The sequence below is a fragment of the Papio anubis genome, chromosome 7 (genome assembly GCF_008728515.1).
Source record: "Papio anubis isolate 15944 chromosome 7, Panubis1.0, whole genome shotgun sequence".
Taxonomy (NCBI): domain Eukaryota; kingdom Metazoa; phylum Chordata; class Mammalia; order Primates; family Cercopithecidae; genus Papio; species Papio anubis.
In genome coordinates this window covers 160,648,470-160,671,213 of record NC_044982.1, presented here as the reverse complement: position 1 = coordinate 160,671,213, position 22,744 = coordinate 160,648,470, and the positions used below count along the sequence as shown (strand labels likewise).

Below are 22,744 nucleotides of genomic sequence, written 5' to 3'. Positions count from 1 at the left end.
TCTTTCTTCTCTTTCTTTCTTTCTTCTCTTTCTTCTCTTTCTTTCTTCTCTTTCTTTCTTTCGACGGAGTCTCTCACTCTGTTGCCCAGACTGGAGCGCAGTGGCATGATCTCTGCTCACTGCAAGCTCTGTCTCCCAGGTTCCCGCCATTCTCCTGCCTCAGCCTCCCGAGTAGCTGGGACCACAGGCACCCACCACCATGCCCAGATAATTTTTTTTGTATTTTTAGTAGAGACGGGGTTTCACCGTGTTAGCCAGGATGGTCTCGCTCTCCTAACCTCGTGATCCACCCGCCTCAGCCTCCCAAAGTCCTGGGAGGTGAGCCACCACACCTGGCCCTTTTTTTTTTTTTTTTTTGAGGTGGAATTTTGCTTTTGTCACGCAGGCTAGAGTACAATGGCCCAGTCTCGGCTCGCTGCAACCTCTCCCTCCTGGATTCAAGCGATTCTCTTGCCTCAGCCTCCCTAGTAGCTGGGATGAGTCCTTGTTTGATGGGAAGTTTCCGTTTCCAAAAATAAAAAAATAAAATAAATAAATAAATAAAAATTTTTAAAAAGAAAAGCAAAAGAGAGCAGGCGCCTGCCACCATGCCCAGCTCATTTTTGTATTTTTAGTAGAAACAGGGTCTCACCATGTTGGCCAGGCTGGTCTCCAACTCCTGACCTCAGGTGATCTGCCCACCTCAGCCTCCCAAAGTTCTGGGATTACAGGTGTGAGCCACTGTGCCCAGCCAATGTTTTTTGTTTGTTTGCTTGCTTTGTTTTCAATAGATATATTTCCCCCCTACGCTCCCTCACTGCATTCTACAAATTTTGATAAGATGCATTTTAATTTAAACTTAGTTCAAAATGCCGTTTAATTTTCTCTTGAGATTTCTTGCATCATGTGTTATTTTAAAGTGTGTTGGTTAATCTCTGTGTATTTTGAAGTTTACCAGTTATGTGCCTTTTATTGATTTTGATCTTAATTTTATTGGGGTTTTAGGGTATATACTTGTTAACATAAAAATCGTAAGATCTATAAATTTGGAAAGAAAAAAAGCTATAAATATTCTTGAAGGTAGCCCTATGGCATGTGTACTGAACAAACATGCTTGTAACCTATGACCTATGTTCACCTTGGTGTGGAGACTGAGTTTTTTTTTTTTTTTTTTTTTTTTTTTAAGACAGAGTCTTACTCTGTCCCCAAGGCTGGAGTGCTGTGGCACCATCATGGCTCACTGCAACCTCTGCCTCCCGGGTTCAAGCGATTCACCTGCCTCAGCCTCCCAAATAACTGGGGTTACAGACACTTGCCACCATGTCCAGCTAATTTTTGTATTTTTAGTTGAGACAGGATTTCACCATGTTGGCCAGGCTGATCTTGAACTCCTGACCTCAGGTAATCCACCCGCCTTGGCCTCCCAAAGTGGTATGATTACAGGCACGAGCCACCGCGCCCGTCCGAGACTTAACATTTAAATGTATTACAGTTAGGCCCTACGCACAGAAGCCCCTTTCAGGACACAAAGGTAGACAAGTACACAATCTCTATAAACCAGTCAGACCCAGTACATGTTTGGTGGGCTCTTATCAGAAGAAAGTCACTGAAATCAGTCTCTTGTGCAATCAAAGCTGTAGCTATGACTGGAGGAACAGAGGGTGGAGTCAGCGTCTGGCGGTGGATGAGCTGCAAATTGTTTTAAGATAGTTTGCGTGGAAGTCAGTACTTGCTTATTGGCTAGAGAAAAAGATAAACCTCCTGTGAGTTAGAACATAGTTTATTCTTCAAGTATAGGGGTGAGTGACTTAACCCTTGCCTGGCATGGCCTTAGGTCTTGCTTATAATTTGATATCTTATTGCCACCAAGAAGAGTTCATTCCTTCATTCTTATGATCTCTATTTTAACATGAATGCTGGGCAGTTGCTGTGTCTAAACTGCAAAAGAGACAGATGATAAGGAGGCATGTCCCACTTCCTGTCCCATTGTGGCTGGAAACTCAGTCTTTACAGTTTCCCTGGGGTCCTGTCTGTTCAGTCAGTTGGGAGGCTTAGGATTTTATTTTTAATTCTCATAGAGTGTTGAAGTCACCGACTATAATAGTGGATTCATCTATTTTTCCTGTTTTAACAGTTTCTGCCTCATAGTTTTATGTTCTGTTGCTATATGTTAGAATTATTATGCCTTCTTGGAAAATTGACCCCACTATTATTATGTAATGCGTTTCTATTTCACTGATAATTTTTCTAACTCTATAGTCAGCTTTTTCTGAAATTAATATAACTACTCCTGCTGTTTCTATTTGCTTGCTATATTTTGTTCCATCTTTTACTTTCAGTTAATATGTGTCTCCATTTTTATTAAATAACAGATAAAACGAGATGTATGTACTATGTATAACATGAGGTTTGAATAATAATGTGCGTTGTGGAATAGCTAAATCCAGCTAATTAACATGTGCACTACCTCACATAGTTATCATTTTTGTGGAGAGAACACTTTCTATCCACTTTTTTTTTTTTTTTTTTTTTTTGAGACAGAGTCTCGCTCTGTCGCCCAGGCTGGAGTGCAGTGGCACGATCTCAGCTCACTGCAAGCTTCGCCTCCCGGGTTCACACCATTCTCCTGCCTCAGCCTCCCGAGTAGCTGAGACTACAGGCGCCGCCACCACGCCCGGCTAATGTTTTGTATTTTTAGTAGAGATGGGGTTTCACCGTGTTAGCCAGGATGGTCTCGATCTCCTGACCTCGTGATCCACTCGCCTTGGCCTCCCAAAGTGCTGGAATTACAGGCGTGAGCCATCGCGCCCGGCCGTTCTATCCACTTTTTTAGCATTTTTAAAAACAGACACAGGCTCTCCCTCTGCACCTAGGCTGGAGTGCAGTGGTTTGACCATAGCTCACTGCAGGGTAGACCTCCTGAGCTCAAGCAATCCTCCTGCCTCAGCTTCCCGAGTGGCTGGGACTACCAGTGCACACCACCATGCCCAGCTAATTTTTATCATTTTAAAAATAAGACGGTATGTTTTTAACTATAGAGACCATGTTGTACAATAGATCTCTTGAAATTGTTCTTCCTTTCTGACTGAAATTTTCTATCCATCCACAAACATCTGCCCAAACCCACCCTCAACCCCAGGCTCTGGTAACTACCGTTCTATACCCCCACTTGTACGAAATCCCATTTTTTAGATTTCACATGAGTAAGATCTTGAGGTATTTATCTTTGCATGCTTAACATTTCAGTTAACATAATGTACTCCAGGTTCAACCATGTTGTTGCAAATGACAGGATTTCCTTTTTATATGCCTCAGTAATACTCCATTGGGGATAGATATATAATTTTCTTTATCTGTCAACGGACACATAGGTTGATTCCATATCTTGGCTATTGTGAACAATGCTAAACACTTCTCATTGAGGAGTGTTGAAGTCACCAACTATAATAGTGGATTCGTCTGTTTTTCCTGTTTTAACAGTTTCTGCCTCAGTGGTTTGAATGATGCTAAAATATACATGAGAGTGTGGATATCTCTTCAACATACTGATTTCATTTTCTTCGAATATGTAACGAGCGTTGGGATTGCTAGATCTTAGGGTAGTTCTATTTTTAATTTTTTGAGGGGCCTCTATACTTTTTTCCAAATGGCTGTACCGATTAACATTCTCATCAACAGTGTGCAGGGGTTTCCTTCACATTCTCACCAACACCTGTTATCTTCACTCTTTTTGATAATGGCTTTGTAACAGCTATAATGTGATATCTCATTTTGATTTTAATTTACGTTTCCCTATACCTGTCTTTATATTGAAATAAGTTTTCTTTAGAGAACATACAGTTAGGTCTTGTTTTTTGATCCACTCAATCTGTGTCTTTTCATTGGTGGTTTTGGACCATTGACAGTCAATGTGATTATTGATATAGCAGATTGATATCTACCATATTTATTTCTGCTTTTCTTTTGCTGCCCTTGTTCTTTGTTCGTCCTCCTGTCTTCCATTTGTTTGCTTCCCTTTATGGTTTTAATTGAGAATTTTACATGATCCAATTTTCTCTTCTTAGCATATCATTTATTTTCTTTTTATTTTTAAATATTTTAGTAGTTGCCATATGAAATAAAAACTTTTTCATATTTTAGTTGGTATAACAGATAACAGTTTGTTAAAAACAAAAATTGTAACCATGTATTTGACGAGGTATTCTTATGTTTATAGTTTGAGTGTGTGTGCATGCATATGGGGGTATGTGTGTGTGTGTATATATATATATATATACACACACACACACACGTATACATATGCATGAATGCTCATATATAAATGCAATGAATGACAGCAATAGTACAAATTACCAAAGGTACAAATTAGGATTGTTTCCTTCTTATAGGCAACTCACACTACTTGTGAACTGATAGAGTGTTATTTGAACAGGAGTTTGAATTAACTGTAAATTTAGCGACTGGCTATTGGATTAAGGTCCTCCATTCCTTGGCTGGCTGTTGTCCAGAGGCTGCATTCAGCTCCTTCCCATGTTGGCTTCTCCTAAGTGGCAGAATGCTCCATCAAAGGTACAAAGGGAGAGTTTGCTAGCAAGACAGAAATAACTATTTTACATAGCATAATAACCCACGTGATATACCTTCAGCTGTGCTCTATTCTCTTGTTTCAAAATAAGTTAAGGTTCCTGCCCATACTTACAGGGAGAGGATTAGAATGCAAGGTTGTGTTCACCAGCAGGTAAGAATCATTGGGTGCCAATCTAGGGTCTGCCTGCTCTGTCAGATCTTCAACCTACAACAGTTTCTGAGTGTTCAATTATTTTGTATAACCTGAACTCTTTTGAAAAGTACCAATCAGGTATTTTATGGAATGTCTCACAAAATGGATTAGTCTCATGGGTCTCATTATTACAATAGAGATACGCATTAATTTAGACACATGTATCTGAGTGTTAAGAAAAACTGAACGATATATTACTTAGAAATACAAAAGGAGAGGCCAGGTGCAATAGCTCAGACTCGTATTCCCAGCACTTTGGGAGGACGAGGTGGGAGGATCACTTGAGGCCAGGAGTTCCAGACTAGCCTAGGCAACATAGCCAGACCCTATCTCTAACAACAACAACAACAACAACAAAAATTAAAAATTGGCCAGGCATGGTGGTGCACACCTGTGGTCCCAGCTACTAGGGAGGCTGAGGCAGCAGGATGTCTTGAACCTGGGAGATCGAGGCTAAAGTGAGCCATGATCACATGACTGTGCTCCAGCTTGAGCTACAGAGTGATACCCTGTCTCAAAAAAAATGGGGATATGCACTCAGGGGCATATTGACAAGGTTTGGCTTGTTATACTGGGAAGGGAATTTACAAAAAAAAGAAACTTGTTAAATTTTAGAAGAGTTTAGATTTACACAGCAGTTGCCAAGATAATACAGATCATTTCCTTATGCCTGGCATATAGTTTCCTTTATTGTTAATCCCTTACATTAGTGGGTAATATTTGTCACAATTCATAATTCAATAGTATACATTATCTTCTCTACGATTCACATTTTATTTAGAATTTTTCTTCTACTTAATGAACACTTTGTGTTCCAGGATCCCCTCCAGGAGATCACATCATGTTTAGAAATCCCATCTCATTAGGTTCCTTCTGCCTGTGACAATTTCTCAGACTTTCCTTGTTATTCATGACATTAACATCCCCAATTTGGGATTTCTCTGACATTTTTCTCATGATTATACTGGAGTTGGGTTTGGGGAAGGAAGATTACCGAGAGAAAATGTCATTGTAATCACATCATATCACGGGTGTCTACTATCAACTCAATTCACACCTGTTGACAGTAATTTGACTACCTGGACAAGGTAGCTTTTGTCAGATTTCTTTACTGTAAAATTATTTCTTTCTCCCTGTTTTACTTTTTGAAAATAAGTCAGCATACATAGCACATACTTAAGAACAAGAAATTCATGCTCTACCTCCTTATGAACTGAGTACCTAAAACAAGAGTTGAGAACTCTCTACCATATACAGTTGGCCTGTTCTCCACCATTATTTCATATCATTTATTTATACCATGTTGAATATTATATGAAATTGTGTATCTTCAGTTTACACCTCCCTTATACTCCTTTATTCATTTCATTGCTCAAATTGTTCCATTGTTGGCCACTGGAAGGTTTCTCAGTTGGCTTCTGTATCATTTTGAAATAACCACATTATTTTGGTTAGATTTTGTTTGTTTGGTGGTTCAATTATAAAGATGTTTTATATTTTCTTACTTTCAGGCACTACATGGTCCTCCAGGCCAATTGTGTTTATTTCGTGCCCAAGCCTAGTACCCATCATTTCTTCAATGGGTCCTAGTTTCTTTTATTGGAAAATGCCTTTGAAAACAAAGATACAGACCCAGGTATATTCACTGATACTGGGTCATCTGTCGATTTGAGGAGTAGTCAGCTGACAAAACAATGAAACATACCTGTGTATACTCACCCACACATATACACATATGTGTAAATATTTCCTCATGTGTTCATATATAACTTGATTAAACATAAATTCCTACTAATGTCTCCAACACTACATTAATATAATATAATATACTGAATATATTATAATAGATTCAATATAATATAATATAATATAATATACTGAATCAATCTCCCCATTCCCACTACTTGGTTGTAACCCCCACTCTAACAGTGAGTGAGTTGGCCTTGTTAGCTTAATCACCAAGTTTCAGGCTACATGCATAGTGACTTCAGAATTGTTAATCCACACTCTCATGAAGAACAACATTACCAACTAAAGTACAGCGCTCATAGACAACTCCTTTGACCTTTAGATGCAGAACCTTCACTTTGTATCCAAGTTACTTAGGTCAGTTCTTTCCCCCGCCTCCCAGCTTCCTTTAGTGGGGTTATATCATACATTTCTTATTCATTTTTCTTATTTTCTCTGTATTCTTCCATGGGATCCCCCCACCTACAAATAATTTTTATATTTTGTTTTTTGTTTGTTTGTTTTTTGAGATGGAGTCTCACTCTGTCGCCCACCCTGTAGTGCAGTGGTGTGATCATGGCTCACTGCAGCCTCTGACTCCCAGGTTCCAGCAATTCTCTTGCCTCAGCTTCCCAGGTAGCTGCGATTATAGGCATGCACCACCACACCCAGATAGGTTTTTAGTATTTTTGGCAGAGACGGAGTTGCACTACGTTGGCCAAGCTGGTCTCAAACTCCTGACCTCAGGTAATCCACCCACCTCGGTCTCCCAAGTGCTAGGATTACAGGCATGAGCCACCATGCCTGGCTAACAAATAATATTTTTAATTTCCATACATTTAGGCTCACTGTTTGTATTATAAAGTTATGCAGGGTTTCAAAAACAATATGATGTAGCCACCATGCAGGAAGGTTTTATTACCCTAAAGAAATTCCATCTACTTCACCTATTTCATTGTCCTCCTTGGAGAGTCCCTAGTTAACATTAATCTGTTTACTATCTCTATTGTTTTACCTTTCCCAGGGTGTCATATAAATGGAACTGCACAGTCTGTAGTCTTTTCAAACTGGCTTACTTAGCTTAAAACTATGCCTTTAATTTTATGAAGTATATCTTACAGTGATTTAGATTTGCATTGCCAAAGGACTAACGATGTTGATCGTCTTTTATGTGCCCTTTGGGGATACATACATATTCTTTGAAGAAATGTCTATTTATACAATTTACCCATACAATTTTTAGTTGGGATATTTGTCTTTTATTTTTTGAGATGTTACAATCTTTTATATATTCTGAACAGTAGACCCTCATTACCTATATGACTAGCAAATATTTTGTCTTTTTTTTTTTTTTTTTGAGACGGAGTCTTGCTCTGTTGCCCAGGCTGGAGTGCAGTGGCACGATCTCGGCTCACTGCAACCGCCACCTCATGGGTTCACACCATTCTCCTGCTTCAGCCTCCTGAGTAGCTGGGACTACAGGCACCCACCATCACGCCTAATGTTTTGTATTTTTAGTAGAGATGGGGTTTAGTAGAGATGAGACTCAGTCTCAAAAAAATACAAAAATTAAAAATAAATAAAAATAAAATTATAAAAAAAGAGTGAAACTCCGTCTCAAAAAAAAAAAAAAATTCCTCGTTGAATTGCCTTGGCAACTTTTGCAAATTCATAGACTATAAATGTCAGGGTGAATCTTTGGACAGTCATTTATATTCTATTGACCTATATTGCTGTCCTTATGCCAGTACCACAATGTCCTCATTACTATCACTTTATATTGTTTTGAAATCCCATAATCTAACTTTGTTCTGCTTCTCATTATCAATGTGGCTCTTTTAGATCTCATGAATTTCCATATGAATTTTAGAATCAGCTTACAAATTACTCTCCCCTTTCCCCCAAAAAGCAACAGGGATTTCCATAGCACAACATCACTCTGCTGGACAGCAAGAGGGTGTGTCCAGGAACCATACCTACTCTAGAAAGCCATGGGACTACATACCACATTTCCAGGGACATCTACAAAATCAAGACTCTTCTTTTTATGGTCCGAAATCACAGAGTATATTCTCCATATCTCATTCCTACCTTCAATGAGGAAATGAGTTCCTGGGATCTGAAGACCTGGAGTGAGAGATGCAGCTGACCTAGACCACATTTCTCACTTGTAAGATCAGAATAGCAAACATGTATGTACTAGTAATTTGGACATTTGCAATTCAAGAAATCTCACACCTCCCAGAGCATACTTCATTCACTCCATGAGAAAAAAACAAACTCACTTAAATCTTCATCTTCAGAAAAAAAAAAAAAAGGCAGAGTGGCAGACCAAAAACAAGCCATATGTCAATCTGGAGTAGGAGTGACCAGTGTCAAAGTGAAAAATGAGGGCTGATGAGCTTTGGTTCTCAGGCTTTAAAGATGGTAGATGCAAAACTGTCTATCCACGATGGGTTTATACTGATAATTTGGCAGTAAATGAAAGAATAGTGTAATCAGCTGATGTCAGAGTGCACCTTTTAACAACGTTCAAGTACAGATGCATCTTAAAATTGACATTGTGAAAACAAAGTTTTCCAGAATCTAGTCATAATATGGCTGTCCTTGTCTGCACATGCAGCAACTTGATCTAAAAACCTTTGATTGATGTCTTCCGGTGATATGATCACCATCAAAACTTACAGAGGTGCTGTCGGTAGGTTGAATATATAATCTCACAAATAGGAGTCTAGGACTCTGTCAAGAAATGTGATGCCACCAAAGTTCCTGATTAGCAAAGATGATGATAACGTGGGGGAAATCATGGACAGGATGTGTAGAAGGTGATTCCGAAGAGTTTGATCTGAGTGACAGGAATTTTAGGAATGCTGTTGTTAGTGTATTCTGCTTATATTTTCCATCTTTGTCATTACAGAAGTGATGTAAGACTAATACCTACATTTATAGTAGTTGATTTTTCAGTAATAATATAAAATTCTAAGTGATAAAATGTATTTGTGCAATAGTCTACAAATTTATTCCTTTATTGTGACATAAAATAATGATGCATTTTACGATTGACTCAAATAATAACTATTTCAATTCCTTGGAAAACACTGTATTAGAAAATGTGGCTTAGTGTTTAGTATAGATGTGCTATTAGTCTACAGGTTTTAAGTATTACTAGTTCATTCAATTCTCACAACATTTCAAGAGGTAGGCAATATTACCACTCCCAAGTTCCAGTTATGAATCTGAGCTAAAGCCTTACAGGAAAGGAGCAGAAGAACCTGAGCTTGACTTGGTCTGTCTCCAGAATCTCTGTTTACATCAACTATGTTAGAATATCTTTTCTTCTATATGATAAATACATCCTAAGTCTTGTTTCAGAAATCATTCTTTACACAATAGACATGAAATTATTTTTCTCAATTGCAATCTAAATGCTACATAAAATTGTTTTTATGTTCAGGTCAATGAACCATCTGGTGATCATTTTGTATGTAATGTGGGGTCAAAGGTCAGATTTTTATTTCCCCTCCCCCCACAGAAGGATATTCAATTTCCTAGAACATTGATAGAAAAATCAATTTTCCCCCCATTGAACTGTCTTAAATATGTATGTATAGGAGTTTTCCACCAGCCATGGTGGCTCACACCTGAAATCCCAGCAATTTAGGTGGCTGTGGTGTGAAGACTGCTTGAGCCCAGGAGTTTGAGAAAGGCCTAGGCAACATAGTGAAACACTGTCTCTACAGCAATAAAAATTTTAGGCTGGGTGCGGTAGCTCACACCTGTAATCCCAGCACTTTGGGAGGCCAAGGCGGGTGGATCACCTGAGGGCAGGTGTTCGAGACCAGCCTGGCCAACACACTGAAACCCTGTCTCTACCACAAATACAAAAACTAGCTTGGCATGGTGGCGCATGCTTGTAGTCCTAGCTACTCAGGAGGCTGAGGCAGGAGAATCGCTTGAACCCAGGAAGCAGAGGTTGCAGTGAGCCGAGATCATGCCATTGCACTCCAGCTTGGGCGATGGAGTGAGACTTTGTCTCAAAAAAAAAAAAAATTGTAACAATAAGGAGTGTTCAACACTCATTCTACTTGCTAACACTATGCAGCTTCAAATCTTGCCTTTTTTTTTTTTTTTTTTTGAGACGGAATCTCACTCTGTCACCCAGGCTGGAGTGCAGTGGCACAATCTCGGCTCACTGCAAGCTCCATCTCCCGGGTTCACACCATTCTCCTGCCTCAGCCTCCCAAGTAGCTGGTACTACAGGTGCCCACCACCACGCCCAGCTAATTTTTTATATTTTTAGTAGAGACGGGGTTTCACCATGTTAGTCAGGATGGTCTCAATCTCCTGACCTCATGATTTGCCCGCCTCTGCCTCCCAAAGTGCTGGGATTACAGGCATGAGTCACCGCGCCCAGCAGAAATATTGCCTTTTAATGAATTTGTTTTTAATTTGTCTTTCTGACTAATATCTTTATCACTTGTGTACATTTTTTTTCTTTTAGCCACATAAATATCATCTACAACCCGAAATACATTTCTCCTTTATTTAAAGCACAAATCAAGCAGATGTTCAACAAATAGGCAATAAAAATCAGATTAAAGATACTGTAGGTCCAGGAGCTGTGGCTCACACCTGTAATCCCAACACTTTGGGAAGCTGAGGCAGCAGATCACCTGAGCTCAGGAGTTTGAGACCACCCTGGCCAACATGGTGAAACCTCTTCTCTGCTAAAAATATAAAAATTAGCCGGGTGTGGTGGTGCGCACCTGTAATCCGAGCTACTCAGGAGGCTGAGGCAGGAGAATCGCTTGAGCCCAGGAGGCAGAGGTTGCAGTGAGCTGAGACTGCGCTACTGCACTCCAGCCTGGGCCACACAGTGAGACTCTGTCTCAAAAAAAAAAAAAAAGACGCTGTAGTAGGAAATGTGCATTACTCTATTGAAATCCACAAAATGCATGAGCATACAACCTAAATTTAAATGGTAATTGAAGGTTTTCTGGAAGAGGCAATTTATGATTTAATAGATGAAGAATAAGTAGCTAAAAACCATGTAAATTAGAGCTAATAAATACAAAAGATCATTAGTATTGACGTAGAGAATAGGAGTGTAGAGAATGCAAAAAAAATTGAGACATCGCAAGGAGAGCAGCAATTTCAGTATACTTGAAGGAAGCTAGAAATAGATATACAAATTTCAGTACACTTGAAGGAAGCTAGAAGTATATACCAGGGCTAGATTTTTAAGATATTTAATGTCGTGTCAATGTGTTGGTATTTTATAATCTTCTGTAGTTCCAGATATTAGCTAGGGTGTGCTCACTTAGGAACACAGCTGTTGAAATTGTAAATGAGAATTTAGGTCTCATACATTTGAAGAAAAAATTATATGAGGCTTAGGTTCAGATTCTGTACAGACAAAGGAAAAGTATGGGTGGGGAAAATAGCCTGAGGTCCAGGAAAAATGGCCACAGAAAATTTTCGTATTTTCAGATAAAATCTACTCTTCACGTTAGACCTCCCTATGAAAGATGCTGGTTCAATAATAAACTCTCCACCTGGAAAAGGACATTTAAGCTCCAAATCCAGGTTGCTTTCATGCCTTGAAGTCACCTTATTTGTACTTCAGAAGCACGTGCTAGCTAGCTTTAGGGAATGAGGAACCCTGTGCTGACAGTGCCATCTAGCATCAACAGAAACAGGAACCAATGGCAACCTTAATAAGTACAGGAAAAAAGGTGGGGCCCAGGAACCAAGAAAGACTGCTCGTTTGAGCAGGATTTTTACAATTTACTTAAAAACTTAAACGTAATGCATACATGCTCTGGGATTAAATAATGTAACGTAGGCCAGGCGCAGTGGCTGACGCCTGTAATCCCAACACTTTGGGAGACCCAGACGGGTGGCTCACCTGAGGTCAGGAGTTCAAGACCAGACTGGCCAACATGGTGAAACCTCATCTTTACAAAACACACACACACTGACACAGACACACACACACACACAAACGCCGGGCGCGCTGGCACGCGCCTGTAATCCCAGCTACTCCGGAGGCTGGGGCAGGAGAATTGCTTGAACCCGGGAGGAGGATGTTGTGGTGAACCAAGATCGGGCCACTGCCTGGGCAACAGAGCGAAACTCCCTCTTAAAAAAAAAAAAAAAAAAAAAAATGCAATCTAATAATGCCCAGCAACGATGCAGGGAAGCCTGGCCCATACTCACTTTTCCAGTCACCTGCTGTTAAGTAGTGCACGTGTTAAAGGACTATGTGAGTCCTAGTAGCTGATTCTTTCACTTACAAACATGAATGGACACGATTGTGTTAACATGGGCAAACACGTAAAATTTGATTGTAAAACTAGTTGACGCTGAACTGTGACACATTAAATCCTTGAGTAATTGTGTGTTTCCATACATATATTCGGTGCCACTACAGTTCACAAGATGAACGGGACTTCTTAGGTTAAAGCCTTGAAGTTATTCTTTAAAACGTTTTCCAATCTGATAGAGAGATCCGGCGTATTCGCGCAAGTCTCCGTGGCGGGTCCGGGGCTCCTGAAGCCCCGCGGGTCTCGCTAGTGCCACCATAGCTATTACGGCGACCACCGCGGATACGCAGCCCGCAGGAAATGCGCCATCGTTCCGAGCGGCTGACAAACCCGCAGTGCGCTATGGGAAGGTCACCTGACAGTTGGGGAGAACGGCAGCCCGCAGGGGCCGATCTTCTTCGCGCCTGCACAACCCAGGCGGAATTGGGAGACCTCCTCCCCTCCCGGTTTCCGTTTCCGCGCGCCCCAAGGGTCCGTTCCGCTTATGGCGGCCGCCAGGAGTCTCCCTTCCGTCGCAAGCGTTAAAAATTTCCTCTCTAGGCTTCGTATAATTTGTTCTGGTCTTGCACTTTATATTTGCATTAACCTTGGGTTTGTTTGTTGTTTTCCCATGAAAGTTTGTATCGTGGTTTTTCTATAACATCCCCTCCTCTTGTTATATAAACATTGACCTATAGTTGTATATCCTTCCCTCTCAATATTAACAATTTTCTCTTTTTTGCGTTCTTTGAAAAAAAGAAATCCTTTTCAAAAATACTGAACTTGTCATTTTTAAGAAATCAGATACTACTTTAATCATTTATGTACTGTCTTTAAGATTCTCTATATATTCTCTATTGTTTATCTTTTCCAGTAATATACCTTTAATATGAGAGGACTTGTGGAGGCTTCAAGGTCACACTTTCAAAACCCAGAGTTTTAGTATCTCATTATAGAGTATTTGTAATTTAAGAAAAATTATACAAGGTTGAAAGAATTTTCACAAATATATTTTTTAAATAGCTGCTAGTCCTCCAGAATGCATAAGGACAATACTACTTTCAGCTAGTACTTTTTAAGTGATCATTTTCTGCCTCGTATTCTTTTGAAATTATGCATTTAGGCCTGGCGCGGTGGCTCACGCCTGTAATCCTAGTACTTTGGGCGGCGGAGGCGGGCAGATTGGGTGAGCTCAGGGGTTCGAGACCAGCCTGGGCAACACAGTGAAATCCCATCTCTACTAAAATACAAAATAAATTAGCCGGGCGTGAAGGTGTTCGCCTTTAGTCCCAGCTACTCAGGAGGCTGAGGCAGGAGAATTGCTTGAACCCGGGAGGCGAAGGTTGCAGTGAGCCCAGATCGTGCCACTGCACTCTAGCCTGGAGGACAGAGCGAGATTCCGGTCTCTACAAAAAAAAAAAAAAAGAAAAAAAAAAAGAATTTATGCATTTAATTGAAGCCCAGAAAATATATGTGTAATGTGTTCTATGAAATGAAACATTGTTTAGATGAGAAAATAAACGTAAAATGCATTTGCCTTTTCAAAGCAGCAATTAGTGGCGAAGTGTGAACACAAAACCAGTCTTTCTGCAGAGACCATGTCTGTCACCCTTGTGCTGGAATGAACAACGTCACATATTTTTTTGTTTGCATATGGCCTGAGGGTCAAATTCTGCCCAGCATGTTTGCTTTCTTTTTTAAATAAATATTTGTTGGAACACAGCTATGCTGTTCATTTTTGTATTGCTGATAGCTGCCTTAATGCTACAATGGCAGTAGTTGCAAAAGAGACAGAATGACCCATAAAACTAAAATTATATACTCTCTAGCCTTCCTACCACCCAGTGTTCTGTCTGGTGTTAGGGCAATTAAGTCTTTGGTATGTTAATTTGGGTGAGATTCACACTTGGGCTGTTGGAGAGGAGTGGGTGAACCTGTGAGTTAATCAGCAACTCCAAGAGGTCCATTTCCCAAGCATCTTTCCTTCCATAACTTCACGGTAATTTTGGTTTCCTTTTGTCTCCTCTGGCCATTATTTTTCTACTTCTGGGGTAGAGGAAAAAAGGAAAACGATGAGGTTGGACCCACTGTCTTGGACCTTTAATGACTCCTGGCAGAGAAAGGTTTTCCAACTTTTAGTTTTTGTTCTTGTGAACTCCCTGAGTGGCCACTGTCATCATGACAACAGGATGGCCTGAGAGGTGGAGTAGAAGAGATTGGAGAAAAAGGCAACAGAGTGAGACCCTGTCTCAAAATGAGGGGGATGGTGGTGGAGGGATGGGAGGAAAGGGGAATTCTTCACTCTGAGTTCCGTTTTCATTCCTTGAGCTAGAAGACTTCCTGGAGCCCTCAGTCTGCACCACAGACTCACTTCTGAGTTTCTGCCTGTCTTAAGTTCAGGCCTGGGGATAAGTGAGAGGTAAAAGTTAAAATTCATCACCAATTTAGTAGTACTTCACAATCCCGTGTTATTCCTTCATTTCCCTGTTACTACTTAGTCCTCAAACAGCTCTTCCATATGTTTTATCCAAGTTTTATAGCTATATTCAGTAGGAGAGACAAGGCAGAATATACTTTATCTTTCCTGAAAATGGAACCCTAATGGGAGCCTGATGAATCTTTTTAATTGAAGCCAAAATAAAAAAAGGAAATTAATATGTGCTCACAAATTCATATTTATACTCATAAAATATGACATTCAACCCAAGTTATTCATTTTAATATTTATATCTTTTTTTGTGAGACAGAGTCTTGCTCTGCTGTCCAGGCTGGAGTGGAATGGCACAATCTCGGCTCACTGCAACCTCTGTCTTCAGGGTTCAAGCGATTCTTGTGCCTCACTACCGGGTCTTTCTACGTTGCCCAGGCTGGTCTCGAACTTCTTGACTCAAGTGATCCTCCCGCCATGGCCTCCCACAGTGCTGGGATTACAGGCATAAGCCACCACGCCTGGTCCCAAAGAATTTTAATCTTCAAAAAAACAAAATCATATTTGCTGTCCCCGTGTGACATTTGAATAATGATGGTTGATGCAACTTTACATTTCATTTTTATGAACTGAAAAAAATGGAGCCTCCACAGGAGAAGTTCTCTGCTCTGCCTGGAAGATAGGCAGGTGTTCAGAGCATAGAAAGATACTGCTGCCCCAGGTAATGCAGTCAAGAGGGAATTCAAACGTATGGAGGTGATTTTTATTGCTATCAAAAGAGTGTGGTTTAAAAAGTCACAGTAAGGGCCGAGTGTGGTGGCTCATGCCTGTAATCTCAGCACTTTGGGAGGCCAAGGCGGGCGGATCACCTGAGGTCAGGAGTTCCAGAACAGCCTGGCCAACATGGTGAAACCCGTCTCTACTAAAAATACCAAAAAAAAAAAAAAAAAACCAATTAGCTGGGCATGGTGGTGGGCGCCTGTAATCCCAGCTACTTGGGAGGCTGAGACAGGAGAATTGCTTGAACCTGGGAGGCAGAGGTTGCAGTGAGCCGAGATTGTACCACTGCACTCCAGCCTGCGCAACAAGAGCGGAACTCCGTCTGGAAAGAGAGAGAGATCACAGTAAGGCACCGTAGCTGACTCAAACAAAAATGTAAAGAGTCATTGTGTTCCAGCATAGGCCTGATAATTTAAAAATCGAAGAACCGTGGATATATTAACAATTACATAAAGCATATCTAGATTTTGAAGTCATTTCACGCCATATTCATGAGTTCTGGGTTTATTAACTATTCCTCTGCTTTATTTGGTGTATCAGTTTTAGGAACACTGTATGTATAATTGTCAAGTCTTTCGTCTGAAGGTGCCAAAACAAAGCCTGGCTTTAGGATCAGATCCTGGGCAGGCAAAAGAGAGATAGAGGCAGAACAAGATATCCTTCTTATCTGAAGTGGCCATGTGTTTTCAATTGACAACCTTCGCCTCATCCGCTTCTTATCTGAAGGGGCCACGTGTTTTCAATTGACAACCTTCGCCTCATCCGCTTCTTATCTGAAGGGGCCACGTGTTTTCAGTTGGCAGCCTTCTCGTCATCCACTTCTTATCTGAAGTAGCCATGTGTTTTCAATTAACAGCCTTGGCCTCATCCACTTCTTATCTGAAGGGGCCCTGTGTTTTCAATTAACAGCCTTCTTCTCATCCACTTCCACCTTGCCCTGATGCTCTCAGAGTAGGCTACGAAGGCCTCTCCCTAACCACATTCTAGCTGCCTCTTCATATCCTCCGTGGATCATTTCTCCAAGCTGTACGTGTCCTGGTAATTGGTTTTGAATTTTTATGTTCTTCTATGTGCAAATGATTAAATATTAAATACAAAAGTAGGTTCATTTGTTTGTATTTTCCAGGCCCATAATCTCTAACTTTTGTTTTTGCTACAAAGCCTTTAAAAAAATTCAGTCACCCTAGATTCAGATTTTAACTAAAATTTATTTTTGAAGGTAAATGTCTTACATGAAGTTTGGCTAAAAGGGAAGAAAAAAAATATTACCTAAAGTTTATGTGGTCATTGTACTTGCAGTATTTTAGCAAGCATGATTTTTAATGATATTCAAAAATTTTGACAATGAATACTGTTACGGAGACTAAGAGTGCATGATTTCTTCCACTTTCATAGCACAGATGCTCCTCAACTTACAATGGGGTTATGTCCCCAATAAACCTACCATAAATTGAAAATATTGTAAATTGGCGGGGTGCAGTGGCTCACGCCTGTCATTCCAGTACTTTGGGAGGCTGAGGCAGGCGGATCATAAGGTCAGGAGTTCGAGACCAGCCTGACCAACACGGTTAAACCCCATCTCTACTAAAAATACAAAAATTAGCTGGACATGGTGGTGTGCATCTGTAATCCTAGCTACTCAGGAGGCTGAGGGAGGAGAATCGCTTGAACCCAGGAGGCAGATGTTGCAGTGAGCCGAGATCACACCACTGCACTCCAGCCTGGGTGACAGAGCGAGACTCCATCTCAAAAATAAAAAATAAAAATAAATATATATATAGAGTAAGCTGAAATGCATTTAATATACCTAATCTGTTGAATGTCATTGCTTGGCCCAGCCTTGAGCACTTAAATGTGCTCAAACCACATGAGCCTATGGTTGGGCAAAATTATCAAACACAAAGTGTATTTTATAATAAAGTGTTGAATATCTCATGTAACTCATTGAATACTGAAAGTGAAAAACAGAATGGTTGTGTGAATTCTCAAAGTTCAGTTTCTACTGAACGCTTATCACTTTCATACCATCATAAAGTTGAAAAATTGTAAATTGAACCATCTTAAGTTGAGTACCATCTGTACTGTGAAATTCCAACTTCTGGATAGTCAAGAAGGAAGCCAGGGAAATTTGAAATCAGAGGCTTTGCGGCCAACTAAGCAGAGAGGCCAAGCATATTCCTTGGATGATCTGTGGTGGACGGTCTCTGCCAAGATATGCCCCATTAGCACGCACAGCCCTGTACATACACAAAGCCTGTAGGAAAGGCACCTTGGCCAGAGCCTCGGGCTCACCCTAGTGCAGTGTGGAAAGGTCATCTGGCTGTCTGGGAGGACAGTAGCCCACAGGGGCTGAAGCTGGGCACACCCACTGGGTATAGATGGCTCAGGGCCAGTTTTATAATCCCTACCTCCTCAAAAAAAACACTCCACTCTTGACCATTGCACTCCAACCTCTGTCCCTGCATCCTCTACCAGGCTGCACACCTGCAATTGCACTTTGAATAATAACAGGCATCATTGGCAATATCTTACGCTCTTATTTCAGATAAAGCCTTGAAAAATATATGTGCAATTATATCTGTGCTTCTTTGTGGATATATGTTTTATTATATTCACTATGTGATTATAATAATATTAGTTACTACTAGTATTTATCAAGAACATAGGGCTGAAGCTGGGCTCAGTGGCTCATGCCTGTAATTCCAGCATTTTGGGAGGCTGAGGCAGGTGTATTACTTGAGGTCAGGAATTCAAGACCAGCCTGGCCAACATGGCGAAACCTAGTCTCTACTAAAAATACAGAAATTGGCCGTGCATGGTGGCTCATGCCTGTAGTCTCAGCTACTCGAGAGACCGAGGCACGAGAATCGCTTGAGCCTGGGAGGTGGAGGTTGCAGTGAGCTGAGATCATGTCGCTGCACTCCAGCCGGGGCAACAGAGCACCACTCTGTCTAAAAAAAAGAAGAAAAAGAAAAAAAGAATGTAGGGCTGGGCATGGTGGCTCACGCCTGTAATCCCAGCATTTTGGTAGGCCGAGGCAGCAAGATTGCTTGAGCTCAGGAGTTCAAGACCAGCCTGGGCAACATGGCAAAACCCTGCCTCTACAAAAAAAAAAAAAAAAATTGTGTGTGTGTGTATGTATGTATATATGTGTGTGTGTGTGTGTGTGTGTATATGTGTGTGTGTGTGTGTATACATGTCAGGCATGGTGGCACATGCCTGTGGTCCCAGCTACTTTAGAGGCTGAGGTGGGAGGATCGCTTGAGCCCAGAAGGTTGAGGCTGCAGTGAGGCATGATGGATCCATTGCACTTCAGCCGGGGTGAAACAGCAAGACCCTGTCTCAAAACACAAACAAACAGAAAGGGTGTAGTATATTCCTGGTATTGATCGTGTTTTTCATAGTTTAAGTAAGACTTGGTGTAAAGGTATGCATTGTGTAGTATAAATGCACAGAGAGGAAAGGAGAGATTGGGTACAAATTCAGGAAGGCATGAAGTGTTGATGTCATGACACTTAGCCCATCCTTGCTTTGCACAGACCACGTTTCTCACCACTGTGCTGGTGTATACACCAGCATGATCTTCTGAAGCCTCGGATAGTTTGGTGTGGATGGCTTTGTTTTGGATTCTTTTAAATTTTGTTCTCTTAAAACTTTCCGAGGTATTTCATATTCATAGGTCACAGTTACTTTCCATTTACTATTATACTTTTATGTATTTTTTTTCTTATTTTGGTATGAGAAACGTTGGAATAATCATGCCTAGACATAACTAAGCCAACGTCAAAATGTTTGTAGGGGAGACTCATAGTGTTGCCAGAAAAAGGGGCCCCGACCCAGACCCCGAAAGAGGGTTCTTGGATCTCTAGCAGGAAGGAAATCAAGATGAGACGCAGAGTGCACTGGAAAGAGAGAGTTTATTGAAAGCTACTCGACTATAGAGCACAGCATCCTCAGACAGCAAGAGGAGAAATGCCTTGTATTTAAGTTTTTCTTATGTAAGCCTCTTGTCTATGTAAAGACTAAACTAAGCTGTGTCTACGTGCAGGTGGGTTGACAGCATGACAAAATTTACTATTCTGTTGATTTAAAGAAAATGGTCCTTAACATTTTATTAAGTACATCAAAGCCATAACTGTAAGTAATTTGAAAGCACATATTGTTATGGGTATTGGGACATCTGGATTTTGTGTTGTAGGAGTGTGTCCTTACACCAGTAGCCTAGGCATTGTTAAGCTGTTTCCTCAATTATAAACATGGCGGCCGGGCGTGGTGGCTCAAGCCTGTAATCCCAGCACTTTGGGAGGCCGAGACGGGCGGATCACGAGGTCAGGAGATCGAGACCATGCTGGCTAACACGGTGAAACCCCGTCTCTACTAAAAAATACAAAAAATTAGCCGGGCGAGGTGGTGGGCGCCTGTGGTCCCAGCTACTCGGGAGGCTGAGGCAGGAGAATGGCGTGAACCCAGGAGGCGGAGCTTGCAGTGAGCTGAGATCCGGCCACTGCACTCCAGTCTGGGCGACAGAGCAAGACTCCGTCTCAAAAAAAAAAAAAAAAAAAAAACATGGCTATGGGTTGTGACCAGCAAGGAATGTGCCTTAGTTAATCTCAAGATGGAGCTGAACTTAAAATGCTATTGCTTTGACTCTAACCGGCTCCTGCTTCTCTAACAATAGGGTCAAAGGTGTTCTTTAAAATCTTCCTAGACATTGCCAAATTGCTTTTGGAAACTTCTCACCTGGTAAGATGGCATGATTATCTTTGGCTCATTTTTCTACATAGACTTGGAAACAGTTTTATGTTTATAAATGTGTATCACCTCATTTATAAATTTGTTTGAATAATTTAACCGTTTTGCTTTCATTCGCTGTTTTGCTACTCTCTATTTTCCTTGCCTGAGTCTTTCCCACATCTCTGCAACATTGTATCGTTTCCCACACCTAAAACCAAAGAGGGACAGGCAAGCCTGTGGAGAGAGCAGAGGCTGATGAGAAGGAAGGATTTTCAAGGAAGGAATCTGAGGCCGTGTGTGTGTGTGTGTGTGTGTGTGTGTGTGTGTGTGTGTGTGTGTGTGTGAATGTGTGTGTGTGTCTGGGGTGTGAGTATTGTTATTAGAGTGTTGCCCTCTGTTGCATGGCCATATTTTTACTATCAGGATATAGAACACAATTACTACAACTGCATACAGATGAAATGAGTTTATTTTTCATATGTATTTAAAAATAATAGTGTGAACAGACCAGAACCCTTCTTCAAAGTTGAAGAATGTCCTCATGGACCCAGCATCCATCTGGTTTCTGCTTCTGCATTCTCAGTGGATAGCCTCACTTCTCTTTCTCCAATTTTGGAGGATGCGTCAAAAATTCTCTTCTTAACCAAACATTAGTCAGGCTCCGGAACGTTCTCCTAACTCCATCCATGCACTTTCTCGTAAAATGTAGTTTTAGCAAGAACACTGCTACGTTAGTTTAGCAAGACCCCCACACCTTAGATAACTGATCACCTTCAGTATCTTATCAGGTTCCTCATCCTCCACCATCCCTTAAGTGATCATCCCAGCTTGTCTTCAGCGAGAATCCTGTTAGATCAGTTTAGCCAGAATCCCTCTTGCCCCTGATGTTAATTCTTAGTAATTTTCCAACCACTAGTCCCCACCCTATTCCTTGGGCATAAATTGCCACTTGCCCATGCTGTACTTAGAGTTACTTAAAGAGTTGAGTCTAACTCTCTCCCACACTGCACGGCCCCATTACGGCAGTCCCTAAATCTATTGCAGTGGTCCTGAATAAAGTTTTCCTTACTGTGCATTAACAAGTATCATTGAAAATTATTTTTCTTTAACAGATACTTTGACGAAGGTAATTGGGACTCCCATCAAATCTGCACGCAGCCACGTGGGGCACTTCTCCAGGTAAGGATTGTCCCTGTTCACTTACATTCCTGTCAGTAAAATGGTAGGTTCAGGGTCAGGCTTTACCATTTTCTTCAGGAGCGACCCATCTGATGTTCAGTCAGCCATCAGACGGGTTCAGCCGTAGCACACATTAGCTGTGACATGACATTGTTTATGACAATGACTTTGAGCAGAGTTGCACACCTGAAAAGGGACTCAATTAAAATTATCATTCATTTTAGTGATTTCTCACATGCATTTATGATTTCCATTTTCCAAAACCCAAATGTTACATTTCTTCTTCACATGTTAGATATGAACAAAGTAAGACTAACTGTAGCTGCATCCTCTTTACTTGGGACCCTACCCAAAGTGGCAGGAATGGGATGTAAAGTGACATAATCAGAGACCGTCAAACTGGCTTTTAATCGTTAAGTATCATTGTCATCTCAAAGCAATTGGCATAGTTGCTGACCCCTTAAATGTCCTTTCTCCATCTTATCGTCTCCTTTGTTCCCTGTATCATCTTGAGGTTTTTGTTTGTGTGTTTGTTTATTTTGAGATGGAGTCTTGCTCTGTTGCCAAGACTGGAGTGCAGTGGCATGATCTCAGCTCACCGCAACCTCTGCCTCTCGGGTTCAAGCAATTCTCCTGCCTCAAGCTCCCATGTAGTTGGGATTACAGGCATGTGCCACCATGCCTGGCTAATGTTGGTATTTTTAGTAGAGACAAGGTTTCACCATGTTGACCAGGCTGTTCTCGAACTCCTGACCTCAGGTTATGCTCCCACCTTGGCCTCCCAAAGTGCCGAGATTACCAGCGTGAGCCACCGCACCCCGGCCTCACTGA

At 41.1% G+C, this 22,744-nt stretch overlaps 1 protein-coding gene across 1 annotated transcript in view; it reads left to right on the top strand.

The window, feature by feature from the left end:
- SNRPN (small nuclear ribonucleoprotein polypeptide N) overlaps positions 1-22,744 on the top strand; it is a 115,301-nt gene that overhangs the window by 8,323 nt on the left and 84,234 nt on the right. Inside the window, exon 2 of the mRNA XM_017960408.3 lies at positions 21,847-21,913. The gene's annotated coding sequence lies outside the window, so the exon portion shown is untranslated. The remainder of the gene's footprint in view (positions 1-21,846; positions 21,914-22,744) is intronic.